Below are 16,004 nucleotides of genomic sequence, written 5' to 3'. Positions count from 1 at the left end.
CTGAAAAAATCATTTTATTTTATTTGGTTTCTAAATTCTTCCTGATAAAATCATATTTTTTTTATTATTTTTTTTTCTAAAGTCTCCCTGAAAAAAAAAAAAAAAAACAGTGGGAGATTAATATTGGCCTTTCTGCTTGTGTGCCAGTCTTGACTCCTGGGTGCGTCATCTCTCAGTCAGTGGGCCATAGAACGCCTATTTTTGGTTTTATTTGTTTTCTAAATTCTCCCTGAAAAAATCATTTTATTTTATTTGGTTTCTAAATTCTTCCTGATAAAATCATTTTTTTTTATTATTTTTTTTTCTAAAGTCTCCCTGAAAAAAAAAAAAAAAAAACAACCAAAAAAAACAGTGGGAGATTAATATTGGCCTTTCTGCTTGTGTGCCAGTCTTGACTCCTGGGTGTGCCATCTCTCTCTCTCTCTCTCTCTCTCTCTCTCTCCAATTGTGGTCCATAGAAAGCCTATATTTTTTTTCCTTGATTTGGGTTCTAAAATCTACCAGAGAAAATAACTACATCAATCATTGGTAGAAAAATATTGGCCTCTGGGTTTGTGTGCCACTCCTGACTCCTGTGTGCGTCATCTCTCAGTCAGTGGGCCATAGAACGCCTATTTTTGTTTTTATTTGTTTTATAAATTCTCCCTGAAAAAATCATTTTATTTTATTTGGTTTCTAAATTCTTCCTGATAAAATCATATTTTTTTTATTATTTTTTTTTCTAAAGTCTCCCTGAAAAAAAAAAAAAAAAAAACAAACAAAAAAAACAGTGGGAGATTAATATTGGCCTTTCTGCTTGTGTGCCAGTCTTGACTCCTGGGTGTGCCATCTCTCTCTCTCTCTCTCTCTCTCTCCAATTGTGGTCCATAGAAAGCCTATATTTTTTTTCCTTGATTTGGGTTCCAAAATCTACCAGAGAAAATAACTACATCAATCATTGGTAGAAAAATATTGGCCTCTGGGCTTGTGTGCCACTCCTGACTCCTGTGTGCGTCATCTCTCAGTCAGTGGGCCATAGAACGCCTATTTTTGTTTTTATTTGTTTTATAAATTCTCCCTGAAAAAATCATTTTATTTTATTTGGTTTCTAAATTCTTCCTGATAAAATCATATTTTTTTTATTATTTTTTTTTCTAAAGTCTCCCTGAAAAAAAAAAAAAACAAAAAAAAAAAACAAAACCCCCCAAAAAATGGGAGATTAATATTGGCCTTTCTGCTTGTGTGCCAGTCTTGACTCCTGGGTGTGCCATCTCTCTCTCTCTCTCTCTCTCTCTCCAATTGTGGTCCATAGAAAGCCTACATTTTTTTTCCTTGATTTGGGTTCCAAAATCTACCAGAGAAAATAACTCCATCAATCATTGGTAGAAAAATATTGGCCTCTGGGCTTGTGTGCCACTCCTGATTCCTGTGTGCGTCATCTCTCACTCAGTGGCCCATAGAAAGCATATAGTTTGTTACATTTGTTTTCTAAATTCTCCCTGCAAAAATCTATTTTTTTTTTTTTGGGGGGTTTCTAAAGTGTTCCTGAAAAAAATAAAAATAAAAAAAAAATAATAGTGTGACATTAATATTAACATTTGTGCTTCAGTGACAGTCCTGCGTGTGGGGCATCTCTCTAATTTGCAGCCACCAAAAAAAGAGTGTGTAACATTGGGCCTGATTTTCGCTGTGGTCTCACCAACCTGTAAAGGGGTAGCTAAATCATACTGAAGTTATAGCTCACCGTGTAAGTTGTGTGACTGCAACAAATAACGTTAGTTTGGTTACGTTTTTAAAACAATGAGGAAGTCTAGTGGAAGAGGTCGTGGCCGGGGGCGTTCATTGTCAGCTGGTAATGAGGGTAGTGGTAGTGGTGGAGCATCAGGTGGTCGTGGGGAAAAAAATATTGCACCTAAGTCTGGAGCTGTGGAGCCAGGTTCGTCGTCCGGCTACACAAGGCCTCGAACGCTCCCTTTTCTGGGATTAGGAAAACCGCTTTTAAAGCCGGAGCAGCAAGAGCAAGTTTTGGCTTATCTTGCTGACTCAGCCTCTAGCTCTTTTGCCTCATCTCGTGAAACTGGTAAAAGTAAAAGCAGCGCGTCGTTAGTGGATGTTCACGGTCAGGGACAAGTCACTTCCTTGTCCTCTTCAGCAAAAACAACAACAGAGAAGAATGCAGCAGGCGACACAACGGGTTACTCCATGGAGCTCTTTACACATACCGTCCCTGGCTTAGAAAGTGAAGCAGTTAACAGTCCATGCCCATTACAAATTGAATCTGACATGGAGTGCACTGACGCACAGCCACAGCCAGACTACTATGCTGGTCCTTTGACTCAGACCACAACATTGCCCTCGCAGGGTGCTGATCAAGAATCAGACCCTGATGAGACTATGTTGCCCCATCACGAACGCTATACCACCGAACGACACGGTGACACAGACGAAGTTGCGCAGGAGGTACAAGAAGAGTTATTAGATGACCCAGTTCTTGACCCCGATTGGCAGCCATTGGGGGAACAGGGTGCAGGCGGCAGCAGTTCTGAAGCAGAGGAGGAGGAGGGGCCGCAGCAGGCATCAACATCGCCACAGGTTCCATCTGCCGGGCCCGTATCTTGCCCAAAACGCGTGGCAAAGCCAAAACCTGGTGGAGGACAGCGTGGCCATCCGGTTAAAGCTCAGTCTGCAATGCCTGAAAAGGTATCCGATGCTAGAAAGAGTGCAGTCTGGCATTTTTTTAAACAACATCCAATTGATCAGCGCAAAGTCATCTGTCAAAAATGTTCTACTTCCTTAAGCAGAGGTCAGAATCTGAAAAGTCTCAATACTAGTTGCATGCATAGACATTTAACCACCATGCATTTGAAAGCTTGGACTAACTACCAAACGTCCCTTAAGGTTGTTGCACCCTCGGCCAATGAAGCTAGTCATCAACGCAACATCCCTTCCGGCAGTGTAGGACCACCATTTAGCGCACCACCTGCTGTATCTGTGCAGGTATCTTTGCCAGGCCAAAGCAGTCAGGGTCAGGGAATCACCAGTTTCGTAGTAGGAAACACTGCATCTAGGGCACCGGCGGCAACAATACCATCTCCCACCGTCTCTCAGTCTGCCATGTCCACCGGCACCCCCGCTAGTTCCACGATCTCCAGCTCTCCAGTCCAGCTCACCCTACATGAGACTATGGTTAGAAAAAGGAAATACTTAGCCTCGCATCCGCGTACACAGGGTTTGAACGCCCACATAGCTAGACTAATCTCGTTAGAGATGATGCCCTACCGGTTAGTTGAAAGCGAAGCTTTCAAAGACCTGATGGACTACGCTGTACCACGCTACGAGCTACCCAGTCGACACTTTTTTTCCAGAAAAGCCATCCCAGCCCTCCACCAGCATGTTAAAGAGCGCATCGTCCATGCACTCAGGCAATCTGTGAGCACAAAGGTGCACCTGACAACAGATGCATGGACCAGTAGGCATGGCCAGGGACGTTACGTGTCCATCACGGCACACTGGGTAAATGTGGTGGATTCAGGGTCCACAGGGGACAGCAAGTTTGGGACAGTTCTGCCTAGCCCACGGTCTAGTAAACAGTTGTCTGTAGCCGTTCGCACCCCCTCCTCCTCCTCCTCCTCCTCGTCCTCCTGCAGAAGCAAGAGCTCGTCCACAGACCGCAGTCGCACAAACACTCCATCCGCACCTGCCACTGTTGCACACCAGGTCTCCCATTATGGGGCAGCTACTGGCATACGTCAGCAGGCTGTATTGGCTATGAAGTGTTTGGGCGACAATAGACACACCGCGGAAGTTCTGTCCGAGTTCTTGCAGCAAGAAACGCAGTCGTGGCTGGGCACTGTAGATCTTGAGGCAGGCAAGGTAGTGAGTGATAACGGAAGGAATTTCATGGCTGCCATCTCCCTTTCCCAACTGAAACACATTCCTTGCCTGGCTCACACCTTAAACCTGGTGGTGCAGTGCTTCCTGAAAAGTTATCCGGGGTTATCCGACCTGCTCCTCAAAGTGCGTGGACTTTGCGCACATATCCGCCGTTCGCCTGTACACTCCAGCCGTATGCAGACCTATCAGCGTTCTTTGAACCTTCCCCAGCATCGCCTAATCATAGACGTTGCAACAAGGTGGAACTCAACACTGCACATGCTTCAGAGACTGTGCGAACAGAGGCGGGCTGTTATGTTTTTGTGGGAGGATACACATACACGGGCAGGCAGTAGGATGGCAGACATGGAGTTGTCAGGTGTGCAGTGGTCGAAGATTCAAGACATGTGTCAAGTCCTTCAGTGTTTTGAGGAATGCACACGGCTGGTTAGTGCAGACAACGCCATAATAAGCATGAGCATCCCCCTAATGCGTCTGCTGATGCAAAGTTTGACGCACATAAAGGATCAGGCGTCTGCACCAGAGGAAGAGGAAAGCCTTGATGACAGTCAGCGATTGTCTGGTCAGGGCAGTGTACATGACGAGGTACCGGGCGAAGAGGAGGTGGAGGATGAGGAGGATGATGGGGATGAGTATATTTTTAATGAGGAAGCTTTCCCGGGGGCACGGGAAATTGGTGGCGTGGCAAGGCCGGGTTCTGGTTTTTTGAGGGACACAAGTGACGTAGATTTGCCTGCAACTGCCCCTCAACCAAGCACAACCGCAGATTTGACAACGGGAACTTTGGCCCACATGGCGGATTATGCCTTGCGTATCCTCAAAAGGGACACACGCATTACAAAAATGATGAACGATGACGATTACTGGTTGGCCTGCCTCCTTGATCCTCGCTATAAAGGCAAATTGCAAAATATTATGCCACATGAGAACTTGGAACTAATATTAGCAACAAAACAATCAACTCTTGTTGACCGTTTGCTTCTGGCATTCCCTGCACACAGCGCCCGTGATCGTTCTCACACGAGCTCCAGGGGCCAGCAGACCAGAGGTGTTAGAGGGGCAGAAATCAGAAGTGGCGTTGGCCAGAGGGGTTTTCTGACCAGGTTGTGGAGTGATTTTTCTATGACCGCAGACAGGACAGGTACTGCAGCATCAATTCAAAGTGACAGGAGACAACATTTGTCCAGTATGGTTACAAACTATTTTTCATCCCTTATCGACGTTCTCCCTCAACCGTCATTCCCATTTGATTACTGGGCATCCAAATTAGACACCTGGCCAGAATTGGCAGAATATGCATTGCAGGAGCTTGCTTGCCCGGCAGCTAGTGTCCTATCAGAAAGAGTATTCAGTGCTGCAGGTTCAATACTAACAGAAAAAAGGACTCGTCTGGCTACCCAAAATGTAGATGATCTAACCTTCATTAAAATGAACCACAACTGGATTTCAAAATCTTTTGCCCCACCCTGCCCGGCTGACACCTAGCTTTCCTATGAAAAGGTCTTGCCTGTGGACTATTCTGAATGACTTTTCCAATCTCGTAATTTTCTTCACCTGATTGTCCAGCATACGACATGTTTCCACCTCACGAAATGGCCAAACTCCCCACACGGGGCCGTGCTATCGCCACTTTGCGCTTGGACCCTTGAGAGTGCTGTTTGTCTGAAGAGGTGGGTGTGGCCGCTTTTGGTCGACGGCACTGCCACTGGGTCCCTCATAGTACAATAAAGTGTCTCTGGCGGTGGTGGTGCGCACCCAACGTCAGACACACCGTTGTAATATGAGGGGCCCTGTGCCTGTACCGCCGGCCACAAGACAGTTCCCCCCCCCAGCTCAAACAGTGCTCTACCACTAGCAAAATTATCTCTCACAGCTTCACCAATGTGTAGTCTAGGCGCTGACATCCTTCAATGCCTGGCACTGACAATACCATTGTTTTGACATTTTTGTTATGTTAGGCCTTCGAAGCCTGTCTGCGGTCCCTTCTTTCTACAACTACTACACTGACCAGGCCACTGCTGGCCGTGTTACCCTGGAACCAATTTAAAAGTGCCTACAGTCAGCCCAATTTTGTTATGTTAGGCCTTCGAAGACTGTCTGCCGTCACTCCTTCCACTAGACTTCCACTGACCATACACTGCTGCCCATGTACCCCTGGAACCAATTTAAAGTGCCTACAGCCAGCCCAATTTTGTTATGTTAGGCCTTCGAAGCCTGTCTGCGGTCACTCCTTCCACTAGACTTCCACTGACCAGACCACTGCTGCCCGTGTACCCCTGCAACCAATTTAAAAGTGCCTACAGCCAGCCCAAGTTTGTTATGTTAGGCCTTGGAAGCCTGTCTGCGGTCACTCCTTCCACTAGACTTCCACTGACCAGACCACTGCTGCCCGTGTACCCCTGGAACCAATTTAAAAGTGCCTACAGCCAGCCCAAGTTTGTTATGTTAGGCCTTCGAAGCCTGTCTGCGGTCACTCCTTCCACTAGACTTCCACTGACCAGACCACTGCTGCCCGTGTACCCCTGGAACCAATTTAAAAGTGCCTACAGCCAGCCCAAGTTTGTTATGTTAGGCCTTCGAAGCCTGTCTGCGGTCACTCCTTCCACTAGACTTCCACAGACCAGACCACTGCTGCCCGTGTACCCCTGGAACCAATTTAAAAGTGCCTACAGCCAGCCCAAGTTTGTTATGTTAGGCCTTGGAAGCCTGTCTGCGGTCACTCCTTCCACTAGACTTCCACTGACCAGACCACTGCTGCCCGTGTACCCCTGGAACCAATTTAAAAGTGCCTACAGCCAGCCCAAGTTTGTTATGTTAGGCCTTCGAAGCCTGTCTGCGGTCACTCCTTCCACTAGACTTCCACAGACCAGACCACTGCTGCCCGTGTACCCCTGGAACCAATTTAAAAGTGCCTACAGCCAGCCCAAGTTTGTTATGTTAGGCCTTGGAAGCCTGTCTGCGGTCACTCCTTCCACTAGACTTCCACTGACCAGACCACTGCTGCCCGTGTACCCCTGGAACCAATTTAAAAGTGCCTACAGCCAGCCCAAGTTTGTTATGTTAGGCCTTCGAAGCCTGTCTGCGGTCACTCCTTCCACTAGACTTCCACAGACCAGACCACTGCTGCCCGTGTACCCCTGGAACCAATTTAAAAGTGCCTACAGCCAGCCCAAGTTTGTTATGTTAGGCCTTGGAAGCCTGTCTGCGGTCACTCCTTCCACTAGACTTCCACTGACCAGACCACTGCTGCCCGTGTACCCCTGGAACCAATTTAAAAGTGCCTACAGCCAGCCCAAGTTTGTTATGTTAGGCCTTCGAAGCCTGTCTGCGGTCACTCCTTCCACTAGACTTCCACAGACCAGACCACTGCTGCCCGTGTACCCCTGGAACCAATTTAAAAGTGCCTACAGCCAGCCCAAGTTTGTTATGTTAGGCCTTGGAAGCCTGTCTGCGGTCACTCCTTCCACTAGACTTCCACTGACCAGACCACTGCTGCCCGTGTACCCCTGGAACCAATTTAAAAGTGCCTACAGCCAGCCCAAGTTTGTTATGTTAGGCCTTGGAAGCCTGTCTGCGGTCACTCCTTCCACTAGACTTCCACTGACCAGACCACTGCTGCCCGTGTACCCCTGGAACCAATTTAAAAGTGCCTACAGCCAGCCCAAGTTTGTTATGTTAGGCCTTGGAAGCCTGTCTGCGGTCACTCCTTCCACTAGACTTCCACTGACCAGACCACTGCTGCCCGTGTACCCCTGGAACCAATTTAAAAGTGCCTACAGCCAGCCCAAGTTTGTTATGTTAGGCCTTCGAAGCCTGTCTGCGGTCACTCCTTCCACTAGACTTCCACAGACCAGACCACTGCTGCCCGTGTACCCCTGGAACCAATTTAAAAGTGCCTACAGCCAGCCCAAGTTTGTTATGTTAGGCCTTGGAAGCCTGTCTGCGGTCACTCCTTCCACTAGACTTCCACTGACCAGACCACTGCTGCCCGTGTACCCCTGGAACCAATTTAAAAGTGCCTACAGCCAGCCCAAGTTTGTTATGTTAGGCCTTCGAAGCCTGTCTGCGGTCACTCCTTCCACTAGACTTCCACAGACCAGACCACTGCTGCCCGTGTACCCCTGGAACCAATTTAAAAGTGCCTACAGCCAGCCCAAGTTTGTTATGTTAGGCCTTGGAAGCCTGTCTGCGGTCACTCCTTCCACTAGACTTCCACTGACCAGACCACTGCTGCCCGTGTACCCCTGGAACCAATTTAAAAGTGCCTACAGCCAGCCCAAGTTTGTTATGTTAGGCCTTCGAAGCCTGTCTGCGGTCACTCCTTCCACTAGACTTCCACAGACCAGACCACTGCTGCCCGTGTACCCCTGGAACCAATTTAAAAGTGCCTACAGCCAGCCCAAGTTTGTTATGTTAGGCCTTGGAAGCCTGTCTGCGGTCACTCCTTCCACTAGACTTCCACTGACCAGACCACTGCTGCCCGTGTACCCCTGGAACCAATTTAAAAGTGTCTACAGCCAGCCCAAGTTTGTTATGTTAGGCCTTGGAAGCCTGTCTGCGGTCACTCCTTCCACTAGACTTCCACTGACCATACACTGCTGCCCATGTACCCCTGGAACAAATTTAAAAGTGCCTACAGCCAGCCCAAGTTTGTTTTGTTAGGCCTTCGAAGCCTGTCTGCGTCCCGTTCTTTCAACTACAACTACACTGACCAGGCCACTGATGGCCGTGTTCCCCTGGAACCAATTTTAACTTGCCTACAGCCAGCCCAATGTTAGGCCTTTGATGCCTGTCTGCCGTCACTCCTTCCACTAGGCCTCCACTGACCTGTCTATTGCTGCCCGTGTACCCCTTGAACCAACATCATTAAATATAAAAAAAATTAATTTGATTATAAAAAATAAGATCGTGTTGAGATCTCAAATGCAGACATTTTAACAATCAAAACAAACACACAACAAATATCTGGAACTGTACTACAAAGGTCCAACAGCTACAATTTCTTTCTCCTGCAAGAAGTTAACTGAAAGTTTTTTGGAGTTGTTAACACAGATATGGCATCCACCGAGTGTTGTCCTGTCGCGTCTCCTTTAAATTATTTCCAATAAGATGTTAAACTATTAATTTAATAAAATCAATAATTAAAAAAATAATTGAGTAAGTCAAAAGCACATTGCAAATAAACATTAATTACAAATCAAGAAGCATGGCGCGTCCGAGGGTGAGTAGATACCGAATAAGAATATAATCACCCTCGGACGCGCAATGCTTATTTACAACAGCCTTCCTTCCTAAGAATCAGCCCTTCCGTGGTGTAGAGAGAGGTTGTGTTACACTCCAAGGTGTTCCCCAGGTTGCCTTTCCTGAGCTTCGATCTTCCGGCTCTCGTTTAGTAGCTGTTGGAAACTACGCTGCATTAGGCCTACTAATTGTGTATGGGTGAAACAGTGGCGCATCTGCGGTCCCTCCTTCCACTAGGCCTCCACTGACCTGTCTACTGCGGCCCGTGTACCCCTTGAACCAACCTAATAAAATATTTAAAAAATTAATTTGATTATAAAAAATAAGATCGTGTTGAGATCTCAAATGCAGACATTTTAACAATCAAAACAAACACACAACAAATATCTGGAACTGTACTACAAAGGTCCAACAGCTACAATTTCTTTCTCCTGCAAGAAGTTAACTGAAAGTTTTTTGGAGTTGTTAACACAGATATGGCATCCACCGAGTGTTGTCCTGTCGCGTCTCCTTTAAATTATTTCCAATAAGATGTTAAACTATTAATTTAATAAAATCAATAATTAAAAAAATAATTGAGTAAGTCAAAAGCACATTGCAAATAAACATTAATTACAAATCAAGAAGCATGGCGCGTCCGAGGGTGAGTAGATACCGAATAAGAATATAATCACCCTCGGACGCGCAATGCTTATTTACAACAGCCTTCCTTCCTAAGAATCAGCCCTTTCGTGGTGTAGAGAGAGGTTGTGTTACACTCCAAGGTGTTCCCCGGGTTGCCTTTCATGAGCTTCGATCTTCCGGCTCTCGTTTAGTAGTTGGTGGAAAAGTACACAGCATTAGGCCTACAAAATGGGTATGGGGTGGAGAGAGATGGTGTGTTACACTCCAAGGTGTTCCCCAGGTTGCCTTTCCTGAGCTTCGATCTTCATGCTCTCGTTTAGTAGGTGTCGGAAAGTAGGCTGCATTAGGCCTACAAATTGGGTATGGGGTGGAGAGAGATGGTGTGTTACACTCCAAGGTGTTCCCCAGGTTTCCTTGCCATTGCTTCGGTCTTCCGACTCTCGTTTAGTAGTTGTAGAAAAGTACACAGCATTAGGCCTACAAAATGGGTATGGGGTGGAGAGAGATGGTGTGTTACACTCCAAGGTGTTCCCCAGGTTGCCTTTCCTGAGCTTCGATCTTCATGCTCTCGTTTAGTAGGTGTCGGAAAGTAGGCTGCATTAGGCCTAAAAAATGGGGAATGGGGTGGAGAGAGATGGTGTGTTACACTCCAAGGTGTTCCCCAGGTTTCCTTGCCATTGCTTCGGTCTTCCGACTCTCGTTTAGTAGTTGTAGAAAAGTACACTGCATTAGGCCTAAAAAATGGGTATGGGGTGGAGAGAGATGGTGTGTTACACTCCAAGGTGTTCCCCAGGTTGCCTTTCCTGAGCTTCGATCTTCATGCTCTCGTTTAGTAGGTGTCGGAAAGTAGGCTGCATTAGGCCTACAAATTGGGTATGGGGTGGAGAGAGATGGTGTGTTACACTCCAAGGTGTTCCCCAGGTTTCCTTGCCATTGCTTCGGTCTTCCGACTCTCGTTTAGTAGTTGTAGAAAAGTACACAGCATTAGGCCTACAAAATGGGTATGGGGTGGAGAGAGATGGTGTGTTACACTCCAAGGTGTTCCCCAGGTTGCCTTTCCTGAGCTTCTATCTTCAGGCTCTCATTAAATTGTGGTTAAATGGAACAACTGCATTTGGCGTACTAGTTGGTTTGGGGCCTACTATCGGTGTCTGCCACTCCTTGCTGTTCTCCTCCACTGAACAAAGCTGTGCCGCCTGTTTACTACGGTTGCCAATTTTGAACTGCATTTCGACTACTTACTGATTTGGCCCTACTCTCTGTGTCAGCCTCTCATTCCAGTTGTCCTCCACTGCAATGCCCCCTGGTTATTCCTGTGTTACCAATTTTGAACTGCATTTAGCCCACTTTCTTCTTTGGGCCTATATCTGTGTTTCCACTTCATCGTGCCCATTGCCCAGCCAGTGATAGATGAGTCTGCTGGTACATTGACCCATAACGCAACATTCCCCGTGCACGCTACACAACAACATTGTGACCCTGCTGAAAGTCAGGTTGCTCTTCCCGCATACCATACCACCTTACACGGGGACAAAGAGGAAGGTGCAGATGAAAGTGCAGGTTCCTTCATCAGGTGGGGGGAGGAATACTAGTTGGCGACGTCACTGGCACAGGGCCTCTCATAGTACGCAAAAGTGTTGCTGCCGGTGGGAGGCGCCCCCGCCGTGCAAACACACCGCTGTACTTTGAGGGGCCCTGTGCCAGTGCCAATGCCAACGAGTGGGCCCCCCCTGCTTGCTCAGGTTCACAGCACTTGCAAAGTTGAAATACTTACCTCTCCCTGCTCCACTGCCGTGACGTGGTCCAGATTTCCTGGGCCCACTAATTACTTGAACCAGCCCTACCCCCCACAACTTTAGCCAAATGACCCCCAATTTCAAATGCCTTCCAATTATTATAAGGTAAATTACGCTTGACAAGCTTCATTAAGAAGAATGGATGGTTTTGACATTAAAATGGGCACTCTAGGTGTTTTCCTGGCCCCCACTCACTGCCGACTATGCTGCCCCATTGACTTGCATTGGGTTTCGTGTTTCGGTCGATCCCGACTTTACGTCATAATCGGCTGATTTCACTCGACCCGACTTTGGACATAGTCGGGTTTCGCAAAACCCGGCTCGACTCTAAAAAGGTCAAGGTCGCTCAACTCTAATTACCGGCACTTCCGAATGCCGTTACTCTTGCTAAGGTATTTATAAATGAGATTGTGAAGCTACATGGGGTTCTCTCCGATATGGTGTCAGATCAAGGGACCCAATTTGTTTTCAGGTTTTGTAGGGCTTTCTGTTTAGACTGGGGATGTAGCTGTCATTTTTCTCTGCCTTCAAGCCCCAGTTGAATGGACATTCCAAGCGCGTTAACCAGAATTTGGAGACCTACTTCAGGTGTTTTGTAGAAAAAAATTAGGAGGATTGGGCATCCTACTTATCACTGGCAGAAATTGCCATCAATAATCACCGTCAGGAATCTACCGGCTATTCACCGTTCTTTGGTGCATATGGTTACCATTCACAGTTCGGTACTTTTAGCGGTGGAGAGGCTTCGAGAGTTCCTGAAAAGGAAGATTTTGCTTTGTCGCTCTCCTCAGTGTGGTGGGGGATTCGTAGTAATTTGAAGATTTTGCGAGACAGGTAGAAACGTTTGGCTGACAAAAAACGTGTGCCAGGTCCAGACCTGAATGTAAAGGACTATGTGTGGTTGTCGACCAGGAATATCAGTTTGAGAGTTCACTCCTGGAAGTTGAGACCTAGATTCATTGGTCCCTATAAAATAACCGCCATCATTAATCCAGCAGCATTTCATCTTGAGCTACCTCAGGCTTTTAAAATCCACAATGTCTTTCACAGGTTGTTACTTAAGAAATATGTGGAACCCCTTGAACCCTCACGCCTACTGCTGCCCCCAATAATGGTTGATGGAAATCTGGAGTTTCAGATTTTGATAATTGTGGATTCTTGTCTCCAACGTCATTCCCTACAATTCTTTGTGTACTGGAAGGGCTATCCTCCAGAGGAAAGGATGTGGGTCCTGGCATCAGAGGTGAATGCTCTAAGGCTGGTTCGTTAATTTTGCACCTCTTATCCTCAATAGTTTGGTGGTCCCGAGTGTCCGCAGGCCACTCGTAGAAGGGGGGTACTGTTATGGGTGTGTCAGAGTTTGTAGACAGTCGCACTGCATCTGGCTGCAGAAGGTCTCAGCGGTTGGCCTTGCAGACTAGTAGCCACCTACCTCAGCCTTAATGGCAGGGCCGGACTGGGACTAAGATTCAGCCCTGGCATTTGAAGTTACACGGGCCCACTTGTCACATGGTTACTGTATAATATTTTTGTACACTTTTATGTTACAAGAAGTGAGGGGAGTGTAACACGACTATATAACATATAATCACAGCTGTATTCACCATTACAGCTCAGTCCTAATTATTGCTTTTAGTTGCAGTACCAAGAAAAGTCGCTACTTTACCTACATAACTGGACCTTGTAGATAATGAAGGAATTGAAATGACCAAAGGCTATGGAGAGGCTACTTTGACTGCAGCCACTTTTGGTTCCGCTGCGCAGCACGAGGCAGGATGACTCTGAAGAGCGGTGACTTAAGTAACGTCACCACTCTTCAGATATTCCGGGTCTTGCGCTGTGCTCGGCAATTGTGAAGAGTGGTATTGTTACTACTGTCACCGCTCTTCAGAGTTGCTGGGTCTCGCCAGTTCTGGGCTAGTAGTGGGGGTATCTGATAGACATCTCTCCATTACTTACACCAGGGATTGATAGCAGCTGGCATTACGCAGCTGACATCAACCCTAAAAATCATTACACATACCAGAATTAAATGCTTTGGCGGCTGGGAAAAGCAGTAGAGTTAGCGCTATTCCCAGGCATCGGGTGCTAACTACAACTGTCATCATCCTTGCCTGCTCTCCCTGCGAAGCATTTCTGTTGTATTTACATGTGCTGATCTCAGACCACTAAATGAGTGTGATCGACAATACTGAAGTCGTTCGCTTGTTTCCCAGCCTCTTTACACCAACTGAGAAAGAATGAAGGGAACAGAACAATCACAATTAGATCAATCTGTCCCCATACAGTATCATGTTTTCAGCAGCACATCTACAGTTTACACCGGCGATGTGCTGCTGAGAACAAGGATTTCTGTTCCCACATAAACAATCCAATCACTCGATGAATAGGCAGCATTTTGCTTGTTTAGTATAATACACCCCATAGTCCTCTATATATTATAATGTACACCTCAGTCCTCCATATAGTATAATACACTCCTCTGTCCTCCATATAGTATAATACACTCATCAGTCCTCCACATAGTATAATACACTACTCAGTCCTCCATATAGTATAAAACACTCCTCGTAGTGCTCCATATATTAAATACACTACTCCTCATAGTGCTCCATATAGTATGATGCACCGCCATAGTCATCCATGTTGTACAATTCACTTCCCATAGTATAATGCACCCCATAGTTCTTCATATAGTATAATATATTCCCCATACAGTATAATGCAGCCACCCCACAGAATATATTGTAGCCCCAAGTATAATGTAATCCACCAGAGAATATAATGCAGCCCCCTCATATAGTATAATGCCGCCCCTGCATATATAATATATGGTAGCCCCCTCATAGAGCATAATGCAGCCCCCATAAAATATAATGTAGCCCCTCCATAGAATACAATGCAGCCCTCCTCATATAGTATAATGCAGCTCCCCATGGAATATAAAGTAGCCCCCTCATAGAGTATGATGCAATCACCCCTCATAGAATATAATAAATTTAATTAATAGAATACATTTAATATAGAATATAATACAGCCTACCTCCCCATAGAATGTAATGTAGGCCCATAAACGAGTATGATGCAATCTTCCCTCATAGAATGTAATACAGCCCCCCATAGAATATAATACAACCCCCATAGAATGTAATACAGCCCCCATAGAATGTAATACAGCCCCCCATAGAATGTAATACAGCCCCCCCATAGAATGTAATACAGCCCCCATAGGATGTAATACAGCCCCTCCATAGAATGTAATGCAGCCCCCCTTAGAATGTAATACAACGCCCCATAGAATGTAATACAGCCCCCCATAGAATGTAATGCAGCCAGCCCCATAGAATGTAATACAGCCCCCCATAGAATGTAATACCGCCCCCCATAGAATATAATACAACCCCCCCATAGAATGTAATAAAGCCCCCCCATAGAATGTAATACAGCCCCCCATAGAATATAATACAACCCCTATAGAATGTAATACAGCTCCCCAATAGAATGTAATGTAGCTCCCCCAATAGCCCCACAATCCAGTTATCTCATTGATATATTAAAAAAATACAATCCTCACCGCTCCTGGCTCTGATCTGAGCGGCCACAGTCTGCCTGGCAAACAGCAGGTACGCAATGATATGACATTGTTATAGCTGTTTTCGTTCTGACCAACGTCAGCTGACAGATCACCAGTGAGGGCCAAATTGTGGAGTTACGCCCGTCATTTTACAAGTGCGCTTGGAGACAAAAAGACACCTCACACATATCTTGTGAGCAAGTCACTTTTATCTGAAGTAATAGAGCAAGAAGCAATATTTTATACCATTTACAACAAATGTAATTCTCAATGCAATTCATGTAGCCCCCACCATCACCCAGGGTCATACTGACCTTTATTCTCTCACGTACCCGGAGCATGTTGTGACTGACTATTGGGAACATACATTGATAAGAAGTATAGTCTCCTTGAAAGGAGGCCATCAGACTACTGCATGAACAGATTCTAGTAATTCTAACAATTAAAGGCAAAAGGCACTTAAAGGCAAACTATTAACCCTTCTATATCAATTTCCCCCTTTTGTAAATGGTATAACCTCTGCTACGGGGTCAGCTGATGTCCACAAAGGAGCTACTGTCTCATGGGTCTAGTACCCACAAGGGGACTTCCTACCTGCTTCGCCCATCCACCCTCAGTGTGGACACTCACCTCCCCCGTCAGCAGTGGCTAAACGGGGCCTATGATATACTACAGAAGGTTCAGCCTTAGATTTTTTTCTACCCCTACATTATTCCATAGCTTAGGTAATATATATATTAGCGCTTTTACGGCTACATAAAACAATAAGCAAAGCAACAAAATTTGCATACAAGTCTGTAAAATACCAAAAAGAATCCATCCGCTAGGCCGCTAAGCCAATTAGCTGGATTTAAAAAGGAGTCTCTATATTGTATTAGTCTCATTAAGAGCCTTAA

The sequence above is a fragment of the Ranitomeya imitator genome, chromosome 3 (assembly GCF_032444005.1).
Source record: "Ranitomeya imitator isolate aRanImi1 chromosome 3, aRanImi1.pri, whole genome shotgun sequence".
NCBI classification, from domain to species: domain Eukaryota; kingdom Metazoa; phylum Chordata; class Amphibia; order Anura; family Dendrobatidae; genus Ranitomeya; species Ranitomeya imitator.
This window is presented reverse-complemented; position numbering follows the sequence as displayed.